The 27880-nt window shown below is 42.3% G+C and overlaps 1 long non-coding RNA gene across 3 annotated transcripts; it reads right to left on the bottom strand.

The window, feature by feature from the left end:
- Positions 1-914: 914 nt before the first annotated feature.
- On the bottom strand, positions 915-27384 carry LOC114812232. 3 transcript variants are annotated; one of them, XR_005660035.1, is made up of 5 exons: positions 26531-27384; positions 25840-26014; positions 23032-23361; positions 7209-7444; positions 915-1873 (listed from the first exon to the last, which is right to left on the bottom strand). It is a non-coding gene; the product is annotated as an uncharacterized LOC114812232 (long non-coding RNA). The 3 variants fall into 3 exon arrangements; XR_005660036.1 differs by having other exon boundaries at positions 26535-27384; XR_005660037.1 differs by lacking the exons at positions 23032-23361; positions 25840-26014; positions 26531-27384 and adding an exon at positions 16300-16858.
- Positions 27385-27880: the final 496 nt, after the last annotated feature.

The raw sequence follows: 27880 nt of genomic DNA, 5'->3' as shown, positions 1-27880 counted from the left end.
GGTTTCCCCACTCCTCAAGAAACTCCAGTGGTTGCCCATCCACCTCCACATCAAACAAAAACTCCTCATTATCAAAGCCTCCTATTTCACCTACTTTCCTACACAATCCAGCCCACACACTTCACTCCTCTAAAGCTAATTTTCCCACTGTGCCTCAAACTCATCTGTCTTGGTGCCGACCCCTTGCCCACTTCCTGCATCTGGCCTGAAACACCCTCCCTCCTCAAATCCTACAGACAATTACTCTCCCCAGCTTCCAAGTCTTATTGAGGGCACATCTCCTCCAAGAAGCCTTCCCTGACTAAGACCCTCTTCTCCCATTCCCTTCAATGACTCTCTGACTTGCTCCCTTTGTTCTTCCCCCTTCCTAGGCCCATAGCACTTATGTTTATATCTGTAATTTTATTTATTTATATTAGTGTCTGTCTCCCCCACTCTAGACCATAAGCTAGTTGTAGGGAGAAAATGTGTCTGTTTATTGTTGTATTGCCTCTCCTACGTGCTCTGCATGCTGTAAGTGCTCAATAGATGCAATCGAATGAATGAATGAATGAATGAATGAATGAACAAAAGGCTAACATTAGCAAACAGGTAAGGGGAGGATGGAAAGGAGAGAATGATGAACAAGACACTTTACACAGGCATTAAGTGGCTGGCAGCTTCTTATAGAGCAAAGGTCTTTCGGCCCACACCATCAGTTCCCAGGACATTTAGCACAAGTTTATTATCATAGGCATAAGAGTCCTTAAGTAAAAGAACCTCAGAGCCAGTTCTTCTTCCATTCATTTACTCAATCATATTTATTGAGCGCTTACTATGTGCAGAGCACTGTACTAAGTGCTTGGAATGTACAATTCAGTAACAGATGGAGACAATCCCTGCTCAACAACGGGCTCACAGTTTAAACAGGGAAGACAGATGACAAAACAAAACAAAATTCCAAACTTAAATAAACTTAAACTTAAAGAGTAGGGCCACCAGGCCAGGCTGAGAAAAGCTATGGCCAAATGCTGCCACAAGAAATACTGAATCACCAGAGTAACTTCGAATGAACTGCTCTACCCAGAGCCAAATCCAGTGCAAACATTTATGGTGAAATCATCTTTTTTACCTAGTGGGTCAAGTATTAAGCAAAAGGTGCACTGGATTTCAAGAAACTGAAACTCAAAGCCAGCCTGCCATTTAGTCTAGAAGAACTTAAATCAATAATCTCTTTTTTTAGTCTAGGAGTAGAAACTAATAATTTTTTGAACGTCTCAAAGGCTGCTTTTCCAACAGAAACATTTGAAGTTACTATTGAAAGAAGTCACAGAACTCTACAAACCACTCAGGGCTTTCAGGAAATCTGGCCTAGAGAGGCTGCCTTCCATTGAAGATGCAGTGAGGAGCTCCCTTTCTCCTAGACAGACTAACCCCAAGATCACCTGCATCTATTTGGTAATAATAATAATTACAATGGTGTCATTGTGATAAGCGTTTACTGTATTCCAGGCACTGTACTAACTGTTGGGATCGATTCAAGCAAATCAGGTTGCACAAAGTCCCTGTCCCGTATGGGGCTCATAGTCTTAAACCCCACTTGACAGATGAGGGAACTGAGGCCCAGAGAAGTGAAATGATTTGCCAGAAGTCACACAAAGCAGACAAGTGGAAGAGCTGAGATGAGAACCCAGGTCCTTCTGACTCCCAGGTCCATGCTTGATCCACTAGGCCATACTTGGGGCCTGTAACTTCTCCAGAGCTCCTCAGCATCCCAGAACCGAAGACCAGAAGAAACACCATCCCAAGCCAGGCCAATGGGCGATCTGCAGTGGCAGTCCGAACCACTTCGACAGTGGCAACAGGTGATGAGGAAGTGTGTGGGGGTGTTGATCTAGGAAACAAAGCAGACACATAGATAATAATAATAATGTTGGTATTTAAGTGCTTACTATGTGCAGAGCACTGTTCTAAGCGCTGGAGTGGATACAGGGTAATCAGATTGCCCCACGTGAGGCTCACAGTCTTAATCCCTATTTTACAGATGAGGGAATTGAGGCACAGAGAAGTTAAGTGACTTGTCCACAGTCACACAGCTGATGTGGCAGAGCTAGGATTTGAACCCATGACCCCGACTCCCAAGGCCGGGCTCTAAGTAGCAGAAGCACATACCGTCAGTTCTCTTACGATGCAGTGGTTGTGTTCCAGAGGATTTATATACATATTTGTAATTTATTTTAACATCTGCCTCCTGCTCTAGACTGCAAGTTCTTTGTGCGCAGGGAACGTGTTATATTACACTATCCCAAGTGTTTGCACAGTGCTCTGTATACAGTAAGTGAAGCAGGGTGGCTTAGTGGAAAGAGCACGGGCTTGGGAGTCAGAGAACATGGATTCTAATCCTGACTCTGCCACTTATCTACTGTCTGACCTTGGGCAAGCTTAACTTCTCTCTGTCTGTTACCTCATCTGTAAAATGGAGATTAAAACTGTGAGCCCCATGTGGGACAACCTGATTACCTTGTATCTACCCCAGCGCTTAGAACAGTGCCTGGCACATAGTAAGCACTTAACAAATACCATAATAGTAATAATAATAATAATGAATATGATTGATTGATTTACTGATTGTGTCCCTGAAGAATTTTGCTTGAAAGAAAATATGTATTATAGATTGCCTACAGATGCCTGCAGGGAGTCTTTTCTTCTGACACATCATCACGTTCTATTTGGACAACTAGGTCATTTGGGAATAATCAGTCAATAAATCAATCATATTTATTGAGCAGTCAATGCATGCAGAGCACTTTACTAAGCGCTTGGAAGAGTAAAATATAACATAGTTGTTAGGCACATTTCCTGCCCACAAGGTGCTTACCATCTTGAGGGATGTTCTCTAATTCCTCACAAGTGATCTACTCAAAATAAACTGTGAAAACTCCCGTTTCAGAATAACTGACCCTATATTTATGTGCAGAGACTGTGAATAATACTAACAGCTTTGGTAGTACACAGGGACATTGACCAACTTATCTATGGAGTGGTCTTTATCTGGACTCCCCAGTTCAGATCTAACCCATCCTGAAAATCCAATTGCAAATGTTCATTTAGTCTATCACTTCACAGTGGATGACATGCACAATTAGAGAAGCTATGATCTTTGGGCCCGATTCCCAGAGTGAAGCTATAACCTACATAGTTAAGCAACTTCTTCTTCATGGTAAATGTTTTGTATTTTAGGAGCTTATGTTTGGAGAGGGAGGATGTAAGCCACTGAATGAAATAGTATTGTTCATCAATCAATCAATCAGTGTATTGATGGAGCTCTTACTGTGTGCAGAGCATCGTATTAAGAGCTTAATACAATCAGTTGGCATTCATTCAGTCATATTTCTTGAGCACTTTGTGCAAAGCACTGTACTAATCGCTTGAGAGAATAGAATATAACAGTAAGCAGACACATACTCTGCCTACAACAAGGTAGACACCATTCCTTCCCGTGAGGAATCATAATCCAATGGGGGGAACACACAGTAGAATAAATTACAGATAGGGAAACAACAAAGTATTAAGGATATTTACATCAGTCTTGTGTGTGGATAAGGGAGGGGAGAGTATAAAAGTGTGTGGAAGTGGAGTGTTTGGAAGGTACAGATCCAACTGAATAGGTGACATAGATCAATAATGTTTTCTGATCATATATTGTGGGCAGAGAATGTGTTTGCCAACTCCGTGATATTGTACTCTCCCAAGCACTTGATACAATGCTCTGCACACAATAAACACTCAATAAATAAGAATGATTGATATCCCTCTTACACACTGCATCGGTGTTTACTTTCCCGTCACCTGGGAAGCCCCAAAATCAATTACTTCAGTAAAAAAGGGATAATTCTACCTACAACCAATCCACAACTGCAATGCCAAAGGGGATTATAGGTAAGGACAGGAAAGTCCTCAGTTTCCATTATCCACCAATCTGGTAGAAAGTCTTCCCTCATCTAAATGCCATCAAACACAATCTTCAAGTCATATTTTAAATGATATTTGGGTGCAGATTAATGTTAAGGGTACAGAAAGTAATAGCAATGAAGACACTCAAATTCTGATTTAGACCAAAACCATATGTATGCTAAATTCTCATTAAGCCAGCAAATGTGAAGCAGCAAGATGTGAGCCTTCAAGCATGTAGTGGTTAGGAGTGCCTGTTGGGTGCTGGACCATGAAAAGAAAAACTTGGTGTCCTTATACTCCTCTCAGAGAGTTATTGCCAGCTTCCCTATGGAGTGATGGCTCATTTGAAGACAGTCACTACAGTTTCAATCACTCTGGATATTGTTTCTAGGTACTCCTCCCCTGAAAAAGCTGCTCTTGATCAATCAGTGGTATTTAGTGAGTGTATACTGCACGCAGAACACTGTATTAAGCAATTCATACAATACAATAGAGTTGGTAGGAATTTTCCCTGCCCACCATGAGTTTAACAGTCTAATTCCAAAAGGAATCTTATTTGGAATGGTGACCCACTAACCGGTCGAAAGACACTGTCTCGCTGAAGGAGGCAGTGACATATTTTGAACAGCTATTCAATTTGGATTTGGATTTTCTAATTTGGATTTTGTATCCCTAGAACAGCAGAAATAGTCGATTGCTTCTGGGAAGAAATCCACCATTAATACTGAATTAGGATCCTCCAGGAAATATGAGCAGGGAACAATATATAGTAATAGCAATAATAATAATAATGGTACTTGCAAGCTCTTACTATATACCAAGCACTGTTCTAAACTCTGGGGTAGGTATAAATTATCTATAAATTATCCCTGTCCCACATGGGGCTCACATTCTTAATCCCCATTTTACAGATGAGAATAAGTAATTTATCCAAGGTCACACAGCAGACATGCGGAAGAGCCGGAATTAGAACCCAGGATTTTCAGACTCCCAGGCCTATGCTCTATCAACTAAACCATGCTGATAGTTTATATATACGTTTGCTAGTGGATATTAGGTGGTTACATACATATAATTGTCCTTCACATTCAGAGAAGAAATCTCTAATGGGGAAATTAAGCTATGAACGTGTATGTGGCTGAAAAGGCCATTTTGGGATCCATGGACCCAGTCACATTATGCACACAAAAAGGCTGTCCCTTGTTGAACAAGGAACTACGCTATAAAGGAATATTATTTATACATCCTTTCCTAGCACAGGCATAGCATGAAAGGCAGGCAATATGCCTACGTAGAGAAGAGTAATAGTCATGCAATATCACATGTGCACACTGATTCCCACCTCACTGGCCATCTTACCCCATCAGCCACTAGTACTGGTGAATTTAGTCTTTTAATATGTTATTTTTGCTTGTGTTATTTGCATCTCTGATAGGACTTTTGCCTACTGTATATTGGACAATTTCTGTTTATTTTTATCCCCTCCATTAGACTTTGCATTCTACTCTATAACTCCATAGTACTCTCTCAGTTGTTTAGTACAATGCTCTGTATACAAATGCTATTGATTGATTAGAAGGCTGGGACCATAATTTTTATGCTGTTACATTTTCCCATGCACCTAGTACAGTGTTCTACCCACAGTAAGTGCTCAATAAACGTTGTTTATGATCATGATGAGAAGCCTACAATAGCATCTTTAAATAAAATGATATGTAGTGTGACTGTAAAATGAAAATTGGTTTTTGATGTAGAGTAAACAAGCTAGTTTCAAAAATTTAAATTTATTCAATTCCCTGTCACCATTTTAATTCACAAATGGGATTACTACTTTGAGAAGAAAAGTTTTGTTCAGACTCAAATCACAGGCTTCAAGGGAATTGAAGTCATCAGCCAAAGCTGTATTAGTACTTCTATCCCAGGCTATTCTTAACCAGGGACTGAGTCCTGGGGTAAAATTTCCAATTACAGCAATTTGTTGTTGCTACTGGGGCAGCAGCCTGGCAGCAATTTAACACAAGATTTTATTTACGAAGGAAACTGGTATTGAGCAAGAATTGGCTTTCTAACTGGAATAAATCCTGATAAAAATGTCATTTCTAATCCCCACCCTATTAGTTCACAACCATTAAGAGTGGCTTGATTTTCTTTTTAGTAAAATCCTCAATTTAGGAAGAAAGAGAAGGAGAGATTATATTTCCAGAGCTGAGAATCTGTGCAGTGAGTTCCATCTGGTTTCAAATGGAGATGGAAGCAGCATGGCCTAATGGAAAGAGCACAGGATTGGAAGTCAAGAGCCCTGGGTTCTAATCCCAGCTCTGCCATTTACCTACTATGTGACCACAGGCAAGACATTTAATGTCATTATGCCTCCATTTCCTCATCTGCATAATGGGAATAAAATGCCTGTTTTCCCTTGCCCTACAACTATGAGCTCAATGTGGGAAAGAGACCATGTCCAATCCAATTATTCTGAATCTATCACATTGAGAAGTGTGTGGCCTTGTGGATAGAGCATGGGCCAGTAAGTCACTAGGACCTGGGTTCTAATCCTGGCTCTACTATTCATTCATTCAATCATATTTATTGAGTGCTTACGGTGTGCAGAGCACTGTACTAAGCACTTGGAAAGTACAATTCAGCAACAGATAGAGGAAATCGCTACCCAACAGTGGGCACATTTTCTGGTGTGTGTGACTCTGGGCAAGTTACTTAACTGAGCCTCAGTTACCTCAACTGTAAAATGAGGGTTAAGACTGTAAGCCCTACATAGAACATGGACTATGTCCAACCTGATTATCTTGTATCTTCCCTGCATTTAGTACAGTGCATGGCATGTAGTAAGTGCTCAACAAATACCATAAAATTTCAAACCATTTCAAGCCCTGAAAACATTCCACTATTACTTATTTTAATAGAAAAATCCTTTTTTTTCTGAGAATTTAGTTGAGTGTGATCCTGCACTAGGGCCCTGCTGAAAACAGAACTGGAAGAGAAAGGCATCCCTCTTGGCCCAGATTTTGGAGGGAGGAAAGAAGAACGCTACTGGTGGTATACAACAGGGTTGCTCCTATAAAGCCTGAGCCACTAATTATTGCAGGAAAGCAAGCTTAGTTTACCATCTGTCCCTTGAATAGTAAACGAGCATCATGAGTTGTAGTTAATACTGTTGCTGTAAAAAGCAAGAGGGAAGATATAAAACCGCTCACTGTCAGATATAAATACTCTTCAAAATATGGGCGAGATCAATCAGCACAGTACGCAATTTTACCCACCAGCTGTTCCTAGGTGATAAGTAAACCACGAAACACTGATGTGGGATGATGTTCCAGGCAAAGCAGTCACCCCAGCCTGACCGCAAGTGAGATGGTGATGACTTCTCTCTTTCACAATCCATGAGCACCAACAAATATATTTTGGTTCAGGCCAGGAAATCAGGACACGGAATGAGTTATAGCCAAGACTCCAGTCATATCATCTCTCTGATGTTGCGGTCTCCAATATGTGCGGTCTAAGAGATGAGAGGAAGGGCAGGATATTTATTACGCAAGCCCTCTTGTGAGGATGAAAAAGGAATTATTATTATCATTATTATTATCATTATTGTTACTATTATATTTGTAACGCACTTACCATGAGTCAAGCATCAAGTGCTTAGTACAGTGCTCTGCACATAGTAAGTCCTCAATAAATACTATTGAATGAATAAATAAATACTATTGAATGAAATGTGGGAGTAAATTAGGTCAGACACAATCCCTGTTCTACATAGGGCGCATAGTCTAAGTATGGAGGAGAATAGTCAATGAACCCTCATTTTATAGATGAGGAAACTGAGGCCCAGAGGATTTGAGTGACTTGCCCAAGGTCTCACACAGTAGAGAAGTGACAGAACTGGGATTAGAAACCAAGTCTTCTGACTCCTGGGTCTGTGCTCTTTCCACTAGGCCATGCAGTTGCTAGAGCGAGGGTCTCGCATAGTGAAGGGGCATCATTGACTCTGTGCCCCTGAGAACTGCTAGGATCACTTCTGCTTCAATCCAAATGTAATTCTGTGTCAGCAATTACTCCACCCAGATTTATTTTTTTTTGGTATGGCATTTCTTAAGCACTTACTATGTGTCAAACACTGTTCTAAACACTGGGGTAGGTACAAAGTAACTGTCTCACATTGGGCTCGTTGTCTTAGTTGAATCCCCATTTTGCAGTTGCATAAACTGAGTCACAGAGAAGTTGAGAGACTTGTCCAAGGTCACACAGCAGGCACTTGGTGAGGCTGGGATTAGAACCCAGGTCCTCTGTCTCCCAGGTCCATGTTTATCCACTAGGCCAGTAGGCAATTCCCCCAGAAATCCTAATCCTCCTCTACCTCTCAACTGCCTTCAGCACTGTAGACCACCCCCTTCTCCTGGAAACATTATCTAACCTTGGTTTCAGCAACACTGTCCTCTCTTGGTTCTCCTCCTATCTCTTTGGCTACTCCTCAGTTCCTTTTGCAGGTTCCTCCTCTGCCTCCTCACCCTCTAAATGTGGGAGTCTCTCAAGGTCATTTTGGCGTCCCCGTCTATTCTCCTTTAACCACCACTCCCTTATAAAATTCATTCATTCCCAGAGCTCCAATTATGAGCTCTAAATGGCTGATTCCCAAATCTATATCTCCAGTCCTGATCTCTCTTCTTCTCTGCAGGCTAACATATCTTCTTGACTTCAGTACAGCTCTATTTGGATGACCTGCTAACATTTCAAACTTAACATGTGCACACCAGAACTCCTCATCTTTCCACCCAAACCTGTTCCTCCCTCTGTCTTTGGTTGATTGATTGATTAAGAGCTCCTAAGCATTCAACAGGAAGGAAGAAAGCATAACATACAGGACTCATTGAGACTCAGCCACTCTCTATCCACCACTTAATATATTCTATTGTGTATTTTGAAAGAGCTCTGCTGTTGGTTTGGGGGAAAGAGGGCTTTTTCGAGAATCAGGAGGCCTGGATTCTCATCCTGATTTTGGCTGTTGGGGTTCTGCCTCTGTGGTGAAGGATTCTGTCTGAAGAACCACCTCGGATGATCTCTGAGATGGGCAAGGCCTGCAGAAATCATAAAATGAAACTGGCCAATGTGGTTAGAAGGCAACTCATGCCAGGGTACAGTGCTACTGAGAAATAGCATAGCCAGCAGATAGAGGAAGGGCCTGGGTTCTAATCCCAGCTCTGTCACTTGTCTGTGTAGATCTTGAGCAAGTCATTTCATTTTTCTGGGCCTCAGTTATCTCATATGTAAAATATAGAATTGAGCCTGTGAGCCCCACGTGGGACAGGAATTGTATGCAACCTGATTGGCTTGTACCCGCCCCAGAGCTTAATACAATGCTTGGCACAAAGTAAATAACAATACCACAACTATTATTATTACTGCACAGCATCAACACTAAGCTGGTGAACTGCAGCAAGGGGTCAGCACATAAGTGGTGTCAGAGAGAGTCAGAAGGTCATGAGTTCTAATCTCAGGTCCGCCATGTGTCTGCTGTGTGACCTTGGGCAAGGCACTTCAATTCTCTGGTCCTCAATTACTTCATTTGTAAAATGGGGATTGAGACTGTGAGCCCCACCTGATTTGCTTTTATCCACCTCAGTGCTTAGTACAGTGCTTGGCACATAGTAAACACTTAACAAATATCACAGTTATTTTTATTAAATGATCTCCATGTGCACTTCAATTGTTACGTCCATGCACTCCAACCCCAGTGCGTAAACCCATGGATTATTTCTCTCTATTGCTGAATTGTACTTTCCAAGCACTTAGTAGAGTGCTCTGCACACAGTAAACACTCAGTAAATATGACTGAATGAATGAACAGGACTAGCAGGAAGTGTGTGTGCGAGTGGCACTGCTCAATCAAATAGGACTAAAATCAATTCCTTCGTGCCTTTTCTTCATCCTGAAGACTAAGGACCCAGGCTCATCCATTATTCCTCATGTAACACTCTATCATCATCATCATCATCATCATCATTATTATTAACAATTTGAAAGAATGGGCTATTTGAACATTGCTGAAAATTTGGAATCAATCAATAAATGACCTTTATTGAGTGCTTTTTGTGTGCAGACCGCTGCACCAAGTGCTTGGAAGAGTACAAAAGAGTTGGTAGGCACTTCCCTCGCCTACAAAGAGATTATACTCCAAAGAGGGAGACAGACACTAAAATAAAGAATGGATACGTGCCTAAGTGCTATGGGGCTGAAGGTGGGGTACATATCAAGTTCCTTCTGGATACTGACCCAAGTGCATAGATGAAGAGGAAGGGAAATGGAGTAGGGGGAATGAGGGCTTAGTTGGGGAAGGCCTCTTGGACAAGCGGAGGTTTCAGTAGATCTTTGAAGGTGGGGAGAGCGGTGGTCCATCATATAAGAAATGAGAGGAAGCTACTGGACCTAGAGAGGGCTTGGTCAAGGGGTTGGCTGTGAGATAGATGAGATCAAGGAATAGTGAATAGGTTGGTGTTAGAGGAGTGAAGTGCACAGACAGAGTTGTAGTAGGAAATTAGCAACGAAAGGTAATCAATCAATGATATTTATGGAACACTTACTATGTGCAGACCCCTATACGAAGCACTCGGAAAGTACAGTACATCAGAGTTGGTAGATGTGATCCCGGCCCACATAGAGCTCAGAGGTTACAGCAAAGCAGCATGGCCGATTGGAAAGTGAATGGGTCTGAAGTCAGATAACCTGGGTTCTAATTCATTCAATAGTATTTATTGAGCATTTACTATGTGCACAGCACTGTACTAAGTGCTTGGAATATACAATTCTTGGCTCTGTCACTGCTGTGTGACCTTGGGCAAGCCACTTAACTTCTCTGTGCCTCAATTCCCTCATGTAGAACAACATGGGGATTCTTATCTATCTTCCTGCCTACTTAGACTGTGAACCGCATGTGTGACCTGATTATTGTGTTTCTACTACAGTGCTTAGTACAGTGCTTAGCATGTAATAAGTACTTAACAAATAACACTGTTATTATTGCAACATGGCAAGACCTAAAGTAGTTTAGGGATTCATTCAATAGTATTTATTGAGCGCTTACTATGTGCAGAGCACTGTACTAAGCGCTTGGAATGTACAAATTGGCAACAGATAGAGACAGTCCCTGCCCACTGACGGGCTTAAAGTCTAATCAGGGGAAGTGGATAGGGAAAGTAGTAGAGTAGAAGAATATTTACATAAGTATTGTGGGGCTGGAGTGAGTATCAAAGTGCCTAAGAGGTACACAGTCAAGTTCATAGCCCATGCAGGAGAGAGGGCAGATAGGGAAAACCTTCCGGGGGAGATGCAATTTTAGGAGGATTATGAAGGAGGGGAGAGTGTTGAATTGTGGATATGAAGGGGAGGGAGTGCCAAGTAGGAGGAAGAACGTGGGCAAGTGTTCAGGGCAAGTCAGACGAGGTCAAGGTATAGTGAATAGGTCGGTGTTAGAGGAGAGAAATGTTCATGCTTGGTTTTATTAGGAGATGAGAGGTGAGGTAGGAGGAGGAAAACTCACTGGGTACTTTAAAGCTTTAAAGGAGATTTTGTTGGGTGCAGAGATGGATGGGCAAAGTTTGGAGTTTTTTCAGGAGTGGGAAGATATGGACTGAATGTTTTTTCAGAAAAATGATTTGGGCAGCAGAGTGAAGTATGGCTTGGAGAGGAGGGAGAGGAGTATTCAGGGAGATCAGTGAGAAGGCTGATGCAGTAGTAAAGGCAGGAAAGGACGAATGCTTGGATCAGCATGGTAACAGTATGGTTGGAGAGGAAAGGGCAGATTTTAGCAATGCTGTAAAGTAGAACCGGCAAGATTTCATGACAGATTGAATGTGTGGGTTGAATGAGAGAGATGAGTCGAGGATAATGCTAAGGCTACAGGCTTGTGAGACAGTAAGGGTGGTGGTGCTGTCTATAAATTATAGGAATATTGGGGGAGGACAGGGGTGTAGGTGGGAAAATGAGGAGTTCTGTTCTGGACATGTTAGTTTGAGCGTCAGCGGCGGCATCCAAGTAGAAATGTCCTGAAGGCAGGAGGAATATTTGAAATTGCAGAGAAGGAGAAAGATCAGGCATAGAGAGGAAAATTTAGGAATCATCCACGTAGAATAATAACAGTAATTGTGGTATTTCCTAAGCACATATGTACTAGGCACTGCACTAAGCACTGGGGTGAATACAGGCAAACTGGCTTGGACACAGTCTCTGTCCCACATGAGACAGATGAGTTCCCTCGTGGTCTAGTGGTTAGGATTCAGCTTCTCACTGCTGCGGCTCAGTTTCCAATCCCGGTCAGGAAAAATTATTTTAGAGAAGCAACATAGCTTGGTGGATAGAGTACAGGCCTGGGAGGCAGAAGGACCTCCGTTCTAATCCCCAACTCCACCACATATCTGCTGTGTGACCTTGGCCAAGTCATTTAACTTCTCTGAGCCTCAGTTACCTCATCTGTAAAATGAGGATAAAGAGTGTGGGCCCCATGAGGGACAGGACTGTGTCCAACTTGATGATCTCATATCTACCCCAGAGTCTAGAGCAGTGTTTGCCATACAGTAAGCATTTAACAAGCACCATAATTATCATTATTATTATGAGGTTCACAGTCTTAATCCCCATTTTACAGATAAGGTACCTGAGGTACAGAGAAGTGAAGTGACTTGCCCAAAATCTCACAACAGACAAGTGGCCAAGCCAGGATTAGAAGCCATGTCCTTCTGGACTCCCGGCCCGTGCTCTATCCACTAGGGGAAGAGATGGTAGTTGAAGCCATGGGAGTGAATGAGTTCTCCAAGGGAGTGGTTGTAGATGAAGAATAGAAGGGAACCCAGAACTGAACTTCGAGGGACATCCACAGTTAGAGGGTAGGAGGCAGCGGAGGAGCCCAAGAAAGGGATTGAGAAGAGCGGGCAGAGAAGAGATAGGAGAAACAGGAGAGGATATTGTGAGTAAAGCCAAGGTTAAATAATGTTTCCAGGAGAAGATGGTGGTCCACAGTTTAAAGGCAACAGAAAGGTCAAGGAAGATTAAGATGGGACAGTCGCCATTGAATTTGGCAAGAAGGAGATCACTGGATGACCTTAGAGGGGTCGTTTCTCAGAATGGAGAGGGCAAAAGCCAGATTGCAGGTGGAGAGAGTGTTAATATCTGCAAGGTAGCAGTTTGGATGGAATGGAAGGGCGGATCTAAAGATGTTGTGATGGTAGAAGTGACAGGATTTCATGACAGACTGAATATGTGGGTTGACTGAGAAAGAGAGATGAGTCAAGGTCCCTGGCAAGCCTTACATACCTTTCCTGCTGGAGCTCACTGCATGTAGCTAAAAGATCCCTCTCCTTTCCCTGCAAAGGTAGTCATTTATTTTAGTATCCCTCTCCCTTACTAGGTTGTAAGCTCCTCGAGGGCAAGGATCATGTCTGCTAATTCCAGTGTACTCTCAGACATTTAGTACAGCTTTGAACACCAGCAAGTGGTCGATAAATGCAACTGAGTTGTTAATAGCCCTCAAATTTCCCAAATGAACTCACTACCATGGAAGTGCCATGGCGAGGTGGATAGAGCAGGGGCCTGGGAGTCAGAAGGTCATGGGTTCTAACCCTGCCTCTGCTACTTGTCTGCCATGTGGCCTTGGGTAAAGTCATTTAACTTCTATGTGCTCCTGTTACCTCATCTGTAAAATGGGGATTAAGACTGAGGCCTCATATGGTACCAGAACTGTGTACCTATTTACTTGTATCCACCCCGGCTCTTAGAACAGTGTCTGTCACGTAGTAAGAGCTTAACAAGTACTACAATTATTATTATTAAGTGTCATTGAGTTTTAGGTCTAAATTTCATGGCAGGACAGGGCACTTCTCAAACCCTCCCCAACACACTAGAAATGACTTCTTCAGGACAATAATCTCTCAAGTGCCCTCCTTTTTCAGAGCTAGAGCTAGCACAGATAATCCCCAAGAGTCAATGAGTTTCAATCTTCTCTGCCTCAAAGCATTTCCTTTGAGCTGCTAAAAAATAAGTTGCACAGGTTTATTATCTTTCTTTTCTCTCTCCATGGACTCTGGGGGAGAAAAGCTCAGAAGTAGATACATGGCCAGAGTAAGGAATATGATGAGGAAAGGGATGAAGAGAAGGAATTTGAAGAGGAGAAAGAGGAGGAAAAGAAAAAGAAGGAAGAAAAGGAAGAAGAGTATGACAAGAAGGGGGCATAAAAATCTAAATAATGAGAACCCTGACTTATTAAGGGTTGATTGTTCTGAAAGTGGCACACATATTCACAGAAGGTATTTAAATTTGTGTTATGGGTCACTGAATATGTTACAGTTACTGCTGTATAAGCATTTGGAGAAAAAAAAAGCTGTGTAAACTTTCAATATTATAGATATTTAGAAATTAGTTCAGCTGTTAAAATTACCCTAAATAAGAGAAGGTTGAAATTGTAGAATTTAGCATGAAACACTACGGATCAACAATTAATGTAAGATTATATTCCACCCCTTTTCCTGAAGATTCCTACCCACTCCTGAGGATTAACATCTGTGACACAGAGTTGAATCTAATTGTCCAGTGATATAAGGACGGACATGACAAGAAAGTGAGTGTGTTGTTTGAGAGACTCAGAGATCTTCAGACTGTGGTGCCAAAATGGCACCAAAATTCAGATAAAATTGTAGGGGCTCAAGGTAATTGTATTGTCAATCCCAAGCACCTAGTGCACTGCACTGCACAAAATAGGCGCTCAATAAATACTGCTGCACTATGGCACTTCTGCAACATATAGAACATTCAAGCTATACCACAGAATCCCAGTATTTCAAAATAATAACAATAATGATAATTATGGTATTTATTAAATGCTGACTATGTGCTAGGCACTGTACTAAGCACTGGGGTGAATACAAGTAAATCAGGATGGAGAGACTCACTGTTCCCAGGAGGAGCTCACCGTCACAATCCCCATTTTGCACATAAGGTAGCTGAGTCACAGAGAAGTGAAGTGACTTGACCAAGACCACACACCAGACAAGTGGTGGAGTCAGGATTAGAACCCATTACCTTCTGACTCCCAGACCCATGCTCCATGCACTATGCTCTGCTGGTGAAAGATTAGATTGCAGCAATTACCAAGTATTTTGATTACTCTCCATGGCTGCTAGAGCCTAGCCAGTGTACTCCTGGATTGATTATTGAAGACTATTTCATTCAATTGTATTTACTGAGTGCTTACTGTGTGCAAAGGAGTGTACTAAGCACTTGAGAGAGTACAGCAAAACAACAGTCACATTCGCTGTTCACAAAAAGCTCACAGTCTAGAGGGGGAGACAGACATTAATATTCATAAATAAATTACAGATATATACGTATGTGTTGGGTGGATGGGATGATAAATGAAGGGAGCAAGTCAGGGTAATGCAGAAGGGAGTGGAAGAAGAGGAGAGGAGGGCTTAGTCAGGGAACACTTCTTGTAGGAAATGTGCCTTGAATAAGGCCATGAAGAGGGGGAGAGCAATTATCTGACTGTTTTAAGGAGGTAGGTCATTCCAGACCGGAGCAAGGACAAGGGTGAGTGGTCAGTGGAGAGAAAGATGAGATCGAAGTACAGTAAGAAGGTTAGCATTGGAAGAAGATTAGCATTAGAATATAACTGATATAATATAGTTGACCAAATGCACCTGAGTCACCAAGGTGGCTTCAGATGATAGTGTAGCACAGCATATTATGATCTTGTAGCCACTGGATAGAGGAAGTAGCATGAGGCATGAGGGCATGCTACTTCCTCTATCCAGTGGGCCCTCATGTCCAGAGCATCAAAAGACCTGGGTTCTAATCCCAGCTCCACCACTCAGCCACTTGTCAGCTGTGTGACTTTGGGCAAGTCACTTAACTTCTCTGTGCCTCAGTTACCTCATCTGTAAAATGGGGATTAAGACTGTGAGTCCCACGTGTGACAACCTGATTCCCCTGTGTCTACCCCAGCGCTTAGAACAGTGCTCGCACATAGTAAGCGCTTAACAAATACCAACATCATCATCACTTGTCTGCTGTTTTACTTTGGGAAATTCACTTAATTTATCTGTGCCTCTGTTCCCTAACCGATGAAATGTAAATTAAATCTTCCTAACTTCCAACTTACATTGTGAGTCCCATTTGGGACAGGGACTGTATCCAACCTGATTTATCTAGTATCTCCCCAGCTCTTAGTCCAGTTCTTGAAACATAGTAAGCATTTAACAAATACCCTAATAAAGGGAAAAGTACAGGAAATAGAGTGCTAAGTCCTCAATATCACTTTTCTAGACTTTATGGAAGTATTTGACAAAGATCAGTTGACCTGACTTGACATACCTCTATATGGACACGTCAGAGCTGGTGTTGTCCACTGTCAATGGTACAAGAAGGGCGAGTAAGAGGAGGTGAGCAGGGGGCCTGATCCTTTCAATTTCTTCTAGCAGCCACGCTGGGGGATGCAACAAGAGATCTGGATGAAGGTGTTAGAAATGTGTCTCTGTTTCTCTGGAGAACCAACCAAACACAGACTCGAAGCATCATTTACTACCCCAGATATGGTTATTTAAGATACTGTGGTACTGCAGATGACAACACCCTAGAAGCAAAGGAGGGAGGGAGAAAGAATGGTGAAATGAGGAATCAGCCAGGGAAGGGCTTCTGGATAGCATCAGACAGACAGAGACCTGCTCCTGTCAGCACACTCGCGGGAAAGTGTGGCCAAGATATGGTGTTTCAAATTCTTGTGGAACTTCAAACAAGGCTCTTAGCCTCTCTGCTCAATTCTCTCACAAAGATTGGACCAAAAATTGACTTATTTTCCAAAGTTACAACAAAGGTGGGCTTGAAAGTCCTGTAAAAAGGAAACTGTGGTGATGAATTTAGCCTATGAATACTTTATTATTATTGTTGAGTTAGTTCCAATTCACAGCGACTCCATGATACACTTCTCCAGAGCCTCCTGTCCTCTGCCATAATCTGCAACCTTAATAATGTTCTTCCGTTATTGTTGTTATGGTCTCTATCCATCTAGTTGCTTGTCTGCCTCTTCCAGTTTTTCCCTGGATTTTTTCTAGCTTTAATGTCCTCTCCAGAGAATTAGTCCTACTGATTATGTGCCCAAAATATGCTCATCAACGTCAAATCATTTGGTCTTCCAAAGACCACTTTGGTCTAATTTGCTCCAAAATCCATTTGTCTGCTCTTGGGCAGACCACGGTATTCACAAAAGCCTTCTCTAACACCACATTTCAGAACTATCATATTGATTAATTGGCTTGACTAATTGTGGAATTAATCAAGTACTTACTATGTGCCAAGCACTGTGCTAAACACTAGGATAGAGTCAAAGTATTAAGGTCTGACAAATTCCCTCTCCCACATCGGGTATAAAGTCCAAGGGGGAGGGAGAACAGGAATTTAATCCCCATTAAATTGAGGCACAGAGAAGTTAAGTGACTTGCCCAAGGTCATCCAGCTTCCTTCTGAGTCACCCTGATTTTCTCCCTTTAATCACACCTCCCTCAGCCCCAAAGCACTTATGTACATATCTGCAATTTATTTACTTATAGAAATGTCCATCTCCCCCTCTTGACTGTGAGCTCACTGGGGGCAGAGAATATGTCTACCAACTCGGTTGTACTGTACTCTCCCAAGACCTTAGTAGAGTGCTCTGCACACAGTAAGCACTCAGTAAATGTGATTGATTGTTTGACTGATGTGACAAAGTACAGATTCGAATCCAGGTCCTCTGGCTCCGGGGCCATAAAATCTTTTCATTGGACCAAACTTGACCCGCTATGCTACTGGGGCACAGTCATCAGATGCCACTGTGTAATAAATGAGCAATTCTGGCCCCTAGGCTACTTGTTTAATTCCTGCTGAGTCCTGGGAGAAGTCCTGATCCATTTCATTTTCCATTCTGCTGTGAAACCCTCAGAAAATTTAAGAATGGATGGAATTTTCATGTTTCCATTACGAAAAATCTAGAATGAACTGCTCTATGACTCGAAAGCACTTACCGCATTGATCCGCACATGCCTTGGAGTAGAGGAAATGTTGCTGCCCCTGAATGAAGGCTGTGGGGTGTCAGGTTTTGAAAGTAATTCCATACCTAATGATTTGTCCCATTTTAAGGCCTTTTCAGGTAGGGATGATTGATTTCTCCCTTCCAGCTGCGCGACTTCGTTTCCCTCCCTGAAGAATTATCTGGGTTAGCAGGAATAGCAGCTGCAGCAGCATTTGGGAAGCGCTTACAGTTTTCAGGGCTGTGCACTTGAGGGTCTTCGAGTGCAGGGTGCCTCTACATAAAACAGACACTGCACTGGCTGTTGTCCCTGCTTGGGATGCTCTCCTTCCCTACATCTGAGAGACCACAGCTCTCGGATTCAATCCCACACTCAAATCACTCCTAAAGTCACACCTCCTCTAACCAACTTTCCCCACTTTATTTCCCAGCACCTCGAGTCAAATTATTCCTTCAAAGAGCTAATAATAATAATAATGACATTAATTCTGTTTTTTGAAGGACCTACTATGGTCCAAGAACTCTACTAAGTGCTGGGGTAGGAATAATATAATCAGATTGGGCAAAGTCCCTATCCCACATGAGGCTCACAGTCTAAGAGGGAGAGAGATTAGACCTTAGAACAATGTTTGACTCATAGTATGCGCATAACAAAGATCATCATCATCAATTGCTTGTTATGTGACCCTGGAAAACTTATCTGTGCCTCAGTTTCCTCAACTCTAAATGGGGACTAAATTCTACTTCCTTCTACTTTGATTGTAATCCCTATGCAGGTCAAGAACTGTATCCAAACTAATTAATTTTGGCAATTTCCCATTTGCCAAAGAGGAAACTGAGGCACAGAGAAGTGAAGTGACTTGCCTAAGGTCACCCAGCAGGCAAGTGGTAGAGCTGGGATTGGACATTAGACATTAGACATCTCTTACTCTCAGGCCTGTGATCTTTCCACTAAACCACACAGCTTCTCTAGCATTTAGAGACTTATTTACACCCTCTTAATACTCATGTATGTCTGCTTTTGTCATTTATAGTTGATTTCCCTACTTATAATTATTCTTATGCTCATTTTCTCCACGTAGGAGTATAAACTCTTTGAGGACAGGAAACACATCACTTCATTGATATGTACTTCCCAAGCACCTAGTACAGAACACTGCACCAAGAGGACATTCAATAAATGCTACTACTACTAATATTACTTAAGTAAGTACAACTAAAGCTACTATTACTATTATCGGTATAGTTCCTGTACTATTAAAGGAGACTTCACTGTACACCTGCTGTGTTCAGAGAGCTGTAGTAGAAGCTTATGATGTGCAGAGGAAGGGACAAATCCAAAAATACTGTGGAGGGAAGAACTGCACAATTTAGAGTCAGGTGAAATGAGTCTGTCTCTAAATGTGAAGGACAAAGAAAAGTCACCGTAGGCTTCTGGGACAGAGAGAATGGTAATATCATCAATCATAATGGGCAAGTGAGAGGTGGAAAGGAAGGAGAAATGAGAGGAAAAAAATATGAGGAATGCAGATTTTGTCATTCCTGGTTTAGGGGACCAGATGGAGATTTCTGGATGCAGAATGAAAATGCAATATTGCAAGCAGGTGAAAAGGTAGATTAGTAGTGGCATTAATTAATAATCATCGGTAATTTGTTTAAGCACTTACTATCTGCTGAGCCCTGTATTAATCCTTGGTAGGGACATAAAATTGTGTTGGACTAATCCCTTCTTTCAATCACATTTATCGAGTGCTTACTGTGTGCAGACCACTGTACTGTGTCCCATACAAGTCTCACAGTCTAAAATGGAGAGATAGCATGTATCTAATCCCAGCTCTGTCTTGTCCTGGCTCCACCATTTGTCTGCTCTGTGACCTTGGCCTCAATTACCTCATCCATAAAATGGGGATTAAGACTGTGAGTCCCATATGGGACAGAGACTCTAATCCAACCAATTAGATTGTATCTATCCAGACTTTAGAACAATGTTTGACTTATAGCGCATAACAAAATCATCATCATCAATTGCTTGGTGTTGACCTTGGGAAACTTACTCAACTTAACTGTGCCCTCAGTTTCCTCAAATCTAAATGGGGATTAATTCTACTTCCTTCTACTTTGCTTGTAACTCTATGTGGGTCAAGGAATGTATCCAAGCTAATTAATTTGTATCTGCCCAGTGCTTAGAACAGTGTTTGATGTATTGTGGGTGCTTAACCAAAGCCATAAAAATACACATTTTCTGTTCTCTGCTTGTATAATAATAATAATGATAATGGTAAGTGCTTACTATTTGCCAAGCACTGTTCTAAGTGCTGGGGGGTGGGGAATACAAAGTAATCAGGTTGCCCCACATGGGGCTCACAGTCTTAATCCCATTTTACGGATGAGGTAATTGAAGCACAAAGAAATTAAGTGATTTGCACAAAGTCACACACCTGACAAATGGAGCCGGAATTAGAACCCATGACCTCTGATTCTCAAGCCCTTGCTTATTCCACTGAACCACACTGCTTCTCTATCCCTGGACACTGTGCGAAACAAGAGACCAAATTCACTGACAGCTTTCAACTGCTGTTGGATGATTCACAGGCATTTGTCACCGGCTCAGCCTGCAGGAAGCCACGTCCAGGGTTTCTACAAGAGGCAGGAGATAATAATAATAATAATAATTATGCTATTTGTTAAACCTTTACTGTGTGCCAAGCACTAAGTACTGGGGTAGATAAAAGTTAATCAGGTCAGACACTGGCCCTGTCCCATTGGGATTTACACTATTAGAGAAGCAGCGTGGCTCAGTGGAAAAAGTCTGAGCTTCAGAGTCAGAGGTCTTGGGTTCGACTCCCAGATTTGCCACTTGTCAGCTGTGTGACTGTGGGCAAGTCACTTAACTTCTCTGTGACTCGGTTACCTCATCTGTAAAATGGGGATTAACTGTGAGCCTCACGTGGGACAACCTGATTACCCTGTATCTACCCCAGCATTTAGAACAGTGCTCTGCACAGAGTAAGTGCTTAACAAATACCAACAGTATTCTTGACTCTATTTATTGTCTTGACTCTATTTCTTGCCATTGTTCTTGTCTGTCCGTCTCCCCCGATTAGACTGTAAGCCCGTCAAACGGCAGGGACTGTCTCTATCTGTTGCCGACTTGTTCATCCCAAGCGCTTAGTACAGTGCTCTGCACATAGTAAGCGCTCAATAAATACTATTGAATGAATGAATGAATGAATATTATTATCCCTATTTTACTGATGAGGTAACTGAGTCACAGAGAACTGTTGTGACTTGCCCAAGGTCAAACAGCAGACAAGTGATAGAGGCAGGGTTAGAACCCAGGTCCTTCTGACTTCCAGGCTCTATCCACTAGGCCATGCTGCTTCAAGAAATAATGACCTGGGGTTAGTGGGACTCTTAATTCTGAAAGGAGAAATTCATCTTATGTGGCTATTAATCAAAGACTTCCAGCTGGCAGCATTTATAAATCCCTGAGAGCTCAAAGGGCACACACAGGACGAGAGCTGTGGGATTAATGTTAGGAGGATGCAAACAGGATGAAGGACACAGTTCGGGGAAGAGGTTATGAGCAAGACACCTAACCACAACAGGGGATGGAGAGACTATCACAAAAGAGAGAGAGAGAGTGTTTGTGTGTGTGAACGCCTGCACACCCGTGACTGAAAAGCGAATTCTAGAATGGATCAGACTGATAAAGGAAGATAAGGAAAGGGAAAAACTGTTGTTTCCACTGGTAAAAAGGAAGACAGTGAATAGCGATGGGCTTAAACTAGGATGCACTGAGGGTGAGTTCAAGGTAAATTATGGGGGTGTTAAGGGGCCAGACAAGAGAAGCAGTGTGACTTAGTGGATAAAGGATGGGCCTGGGAGTCAGAAGGACCTGCGTTCTAATCCCTGCTCCACAACCTGTATGCTCCGTGACCTTGGGCAAGTCATTTCACTTCTCTGTGCCTCATACCTCATCTGTAAAATAGGGATGAGTGTGAGCCCTATGTGGGACAGGGACTGTGTCTGACCTGATTAACTTGTATCTACCCCAGAACTTGGAACCATGTTTGGCACATAGTAAGGGCTTAACAAATGCCACAATTATTATTGAATATTATTATTACATGGGTAGAAGTCAATTGGAAGAGTATGTAGTCATGCTAGATGAATGACAAGCTAAGTTGGGTGCTGACCATGGTGATGGTAGGATAATAAAGGTCACTGTGTGAACCTTATGTTCTTTTGCATTGTATTTATTCCCATCAATCAGGATAAACTGCACACATTGTGTGGGAACTAATCAAGACTGGCTTGGATTAGGAAATGCAGAACAGCTCTGGTGGTAAGAGATGGGGAACTGCAGAGAGAAGAACAAAACCAGCCTTTTAACAAGCAGTTAGAGCTGGACCATGCATTTAGTTCCTGGGGCACTCTAATAGCTTACCTATTTGGTAAGGTTCAGGAGTATTTAATACTGACCTGGCTAGATACACTGCTTCTCTGAAAATAGTTTAACCTGTGGTTCAGACACATTCTCCTTTCTGCCCTCAATGGCTCTGATTTAGGAGGGCCAGCAGTGGCCAGTGGAAAAGGGAAGTGTGGTTTATCTTTGAAGGACAATCAGTGGTGAGCCCATTCCCTCTCTCCTCCCAATCTTCCTACTTTGGGGGGTTGATGCCTAGCTTTGAAGCTAATTCCAAAACTGTTCAGAGAGCAAAACAGTGGGGAAAAAAAAGAACAGCACATTTCTGGGGAGGCAAAGACAAGTAAAATTCAGGCAAAACCAACTTTATCTTCAGGAGAATTTACTGAGTTCCTACCCTGTATAGAGCACTCCACTAAGCACTTGGGAGAGTATGATAGAATTAGTAGATATTGCACCTGCCCTCTTTAAGGTCTGGGGAGATAGACACTAAAAATAATTTAGAGATAGGCTGAAGAAGGAACAGGGAGTGTGCATAAAGGTTGGTGCTAAAGTAATTGGTTAGGAAGATATGGGCTTAGGGGCTACAAGGAATTGTAACTACACAAATACTTACGTGGTGTGGATGTGCTGACATGGCAGATGGTGGGATGTAGGTTGGGGAGATGAGAAATTAATCAGGGAGGACCTGCTGGAAGAGGATTTCAGAGGGACTGTGAAGGTGGGGAGAGCTGAGGTCTGCTGGATTTGATGGGAGACGGCTTTCCAGACAATCCGTGTGCACGGAACAGAATATCAGTGGGACTCCAAGCAGCAGGCACCACTCCCGTATTAATGTTCCATCGAAGTGTGCATCCTGTTTTCTTTCTTAAATGCAGGCGTTTCCAAGATTCAGATGTTTTTCTTTGGTACAGTTTTCAGAGATAACCATAGTCTGCTTTAGTAGCTGGGAACAATTGCATTGGAGTTGCATGATTAATGAGTGTGATGGGAAAACAGATATCAGTGTGGTTATTTTAGAAACTAAACATCAAGAAATCCCAGGTTTTATCTAACATCCACAAGTCACACCATCATCATAATAATAATGTCCTTTAGCATTTACAATGCTCCAAGCACCATGCCAAATTCTGGGGTAGATAGAAAATTTTATAGATAAGGAAACTGAGGCACAAGATAGTTACAAGGTCACACGGTATGCCAGGACCTCGGGATAGCCTCAGTTTATTCCATCAGGATACACTGCCTCTATATTCTTTCCTTGACATTTTCATGTCTTAATATAGTCTAGGGATTAACCTGAGGGATCATCCTTAATCCACAGTTCTGTGATGTCAGCAAGAAGGACACTGCAATCCAGATATCAGGCAGCAAAAAGTAGCAGCCTCATGCCTCATGTCCTAGAGTCTAGCACCTGTCATTACCTCTGTGACTTATCGAGAGTCCCAGATATTATCACCTGGTGTTTCTACCTGAGGTTATTGGTCGGGTGCTGAGATTGCTTGAGAGGAAGCCCAGCAGTGGCTTTGCAGAACTGCAGTAAGTGATGAGAGAGAATTACTGGCAGGCTGAATTTACACAGCCCTTTCCAACCCACTGTGAGGATGAAAGGTATCCCCGGGGGCTCGAAATTGCATTCTGAAGAGTGCTCAGTTAATGCCTTAAAATGACAGCTCTTTTATCATTGATGAGACTAGTTAAAAAATTAAAAACTAAATAGACACAGATCCAGGCTTTTGTTCCAGCTAATAGATTTCTCACTGTCTTGCTATTGCAACTTGCATATGCTGTCCTGAAATAAACCAATTTATACCTCCAAGAGGTTAGAAAAGCATATCAGGTTATCAGTGTTCTTTGTCAGTCTGGATAAAATCCCCTTTGTGATATTGTGTACAGCACTGACAATGAATGAATGCTTTCCCGATAGGCCCTTCTCTATCTATGGCTGATTCAGTTTCACACCACTATGGGAATGACAACACATTTCAAAAGTGTGGTCATTTTGCATGCCAGAGAGTGGCTATCCCAGGGAAGCAGCGTGGGCTATTGTATAGCGCATGGGCCTGGAAGTCAGAAGAATCTGGGTCCTAATCCTGGCTCTGTCACTTCATTCCTTCATTCAATCAGATTTATTGAGCACTTTCGGTGTGCAGAGCACTGTACTGAAGCAGCTCCAGGTCCTGGTAAAGCTGAGAAACACCAACAAGGGGCTAGAGAGTGTGGGAGGGAGAAAACGTAAATATCTTCTTGGAAAGAAGAAATGTTATCAAATTTGCTGATGGAGCATGTTACTGAACAGGAAATTTGATTAGCTAGCTTTCAATGTAAGTAGAGCTCAAAACAGACCCTGAGATCCTTGGTAAATGCATATGGTATTTGTTTCACCAACTTTCTGTGTTTTTGTAACAGCTCTATTTGCCCACTTTCCCTCCTGTACTCTATCATCGATGAACTTAGACTGTAAGCTCTTTGAGGGTAAGGATCTGTCTTCCCTCTCCCAATTATTACTCTCCCAAAATAGGAATAATTAATAATTGTATTTACTGCTTGTAATGTGCCAAGCACTGTTCTAACTTAATAATAATAATGATATTATGGTATTTGTATATGGTATATACAAATTTGGTATTTGGTATATGGTAATGGTATTTGTTATGCACTTACTATGTGCCAAGCACTGATCTAAACGCTGGGGGAAATACAAGGTAATGAGGTTGCCCCATATGGGGCTCACAATCTTAATCCCCATTTTACAGATGATGTAACTGAGGCACAGAGAAGTTAAGTGACTTGCTGAAAGTCACAAAGCTGACAAGTGGCAGAGGCAGGATTAGAACTCATGACCTCGAATTCCCAAGCCCTTGCTCTTTCCACTAAGGCATACTGCTTTCTGGGGTGGATTCAACTTAATCAAGTTGGACGTAGTCCCTTTCTTATGTGGGGCTTGGGGAGTACAGGTATTGAATTCCCATTTTACAGATGAAGAAACTGAGGCCCAGAGAAGTTAGGTGACTTCCCCAAAATCACACAGCAGGCAATTGGCAGAACTGGGATTCAAATCCAGGTCCTCTGATTCCCAGCCCGTGCTTTTTCTGCTAGACCATGCCTTTTTCCAAACACCCAGTACAGTGTTCTGTACAAAATAAGCACTTAATAAATGACACTGATTGATTGACTAATTGAATGATTGACCTTTTGCTCTCTCCTGCTTCCCTCCTTCACATTAAGCTAATTTCATTCCAGCTTCTATTCCTCTGTGTTTGCCTTCTCCATTTCGCATCTTTCTCCTCTGTCTCGGTCTTCTTTTCTCCCTTTTCCTCTTACACTCCCAAGGCTCCTCCCACTCCATCATTCCAGCAAGCACATCCAGAAAAATGTTTCTACCCTCAATTCACACCCACTCCCACACCTACCCAGAGATTACCTTGGGAAGAGCAAAGATTGCAAATTGAAGTGCAGCCAGATAGAGCAGATTGGTTAAAAGGAGAGAAGTGGTGCAGAGCTTTGAAGCTGATGGTTAGGAATCCTTATTTTAGGTGAGGAGCACTGAGGAACAACTGGAGGTTTCTGAGGAGGGAAAGGAGGAGCTCTGATTGTCTCTTGAAAAAGAAAAAGAAAAATATTAGTTAAAATGCATAAACCAAGGGTAACAACCAACACTAATTGACAAAAGAGCTCCAACAGATAGTACAGTGTAAAAACCTTAATAAAGTCACATCTTCCTAAGGCTTCTCTGAAAAAGTCCTCACTTCACCTATTCCCTCTCCCCGCTTCATCACCCTTGCCCTTGGATTTTGTATCCTTTAAGCACTTAATATTCACTCCATCCTCAGCCCAACAGCACTCACATGCATATCTGTAATTTATTTTAATGTCTGTTTCCCCCTTTAGTTACACCAGTAACCTCTGTTTGTACCTTCCATGAGTCCATCTAAATCTGAACGGGGGGGATTTGGCTTATCTTATCATTTATGATCCTTGCTCTTACCAGAGATATCCTGGACAAACAGTTCCCCAGACCTCACCACATGGCTGTAATATTGGAGAGGAACATCCTGACTCTCCTCACTGCTTTTAACACAGAGCTGAGGCTCAAAAACATAGTTAACTTTTACCTACTTCCTGTCCGGGAAGTAGCTGCTCTTCTTTCTTCGTGGCTCCAATTCAGTTGAAGTCTCTGCTCTTCCCCGTGGCATAGAGTGTGTGTGAATTTTTTGATTGCTTGGGGAAATCGAGAAACACTTGAAAATTCTATTCAGGCCTTGTGTTACTGAAAGGTTGAGGCTCCATTCCGTGGAAAAGACGGTGCATATCCACATTTCAGGGTTCAGTCAAGGGAAATGCAAGCTGTGAGGTTTTTGGAGAGCCTTGAGGCAGGTGTCTACATGAGATTCAGAATCTTGACTCCAAGAAGATGAGAAAGAGGATGCTGAACTTACACAAAAGCCCCGGACATGTGTTCGGGACCTCAGAGTGGGATGGGGGCAGTCTCTGGGTCTAATGATCCATGTAAGGGGGAAGAAAACTGAAAGAGACTTAGAGAACAGATGAACACAGGCATGCAGATAGAAGAGAGAGGTCATGCAAAAAGCCTGACTGGGAGAGATGGACGAGGAGGGAAAGAGACAACCAACATATAAACAAATATACAAATTTGTAAAGAAACAAAAACACACACACATAAAGTTTCAGAAACAAAATATCCACCAAGGAACAGAAATGCAAATGCACATACAGCTAGAGAATCACAAACCCACACAACCACAGAAACACAAATCCCTAAGCAGTTTCAGAAAATACACACTTGCAAACCTAAATAAATCCAAACACAGAAACTCAAATGCACCCAATCAGCTACAGAAAAACAAATGCCTTGATGCTTTGACTATTGTATCGGCTTTCTTTCTCACCTCCCTGTCTCCTCTCTCTCCCTAATTTAGTCCACCTGGTTCATAGATCATTTTTCTATGGAATCTTTCAGTCCATGTTTCCCCACTCCTAAGAACCTCCAGTGCTTGCCCACCCACCTCGATATCAAACAAAAACTCCTTAACTTTGGCTTTAAAGCACTCAATTTTACTTTGCCGAATTCGTACTACAACACATCATGCTCACTTTGTTCCTCTAATGCCAAACTACTAAATGTATCTCAATATCATTTACCTCACCACCAACCTCCTTCTGGAACTCCCTCCCACTCATATTTGACAGACGATCTCTCCTCCTTCAAAGCCTTCTTAAAATCACCTCTCCTTAAGAGGCCTTCTCGCACAAAGGCCTCATTTCCTCTATTCCTTCTCTCTGTCAGTCAGTCAGTTGTATTCACTGAGCACTTACTGTGTGCAGAGCACTGTTCTAAGTGCTTGGGAGAGTACAATATAACAATAAACTTACACATTCCCTGCCCACAACAAGTTTACAGTCTAGAGGAGAGAGAGACTACCATTAATATGAATAAATAAATT

The sequence above is a fragment of the Ornithorhynchus anatinus genome, chromosome 5 (genome assembly GCF_004115215.2).
Source record: "Ornithorhynchus anatinus isolate Pmale09 chromosome 5, mOrnAna1.pri.v4, whole genome shotgun sequence".
Taxonomy (NCBI): Eukaryota; Metazoa; Chordata; class Mammalia; order Monotremata; family Ornithorhynchidae; genus Ornithorhynchus; species Ornithorhynchus anatinus.
This window is presented reverse-complemented; position numbering and strand designations above follow the sequence as displayed.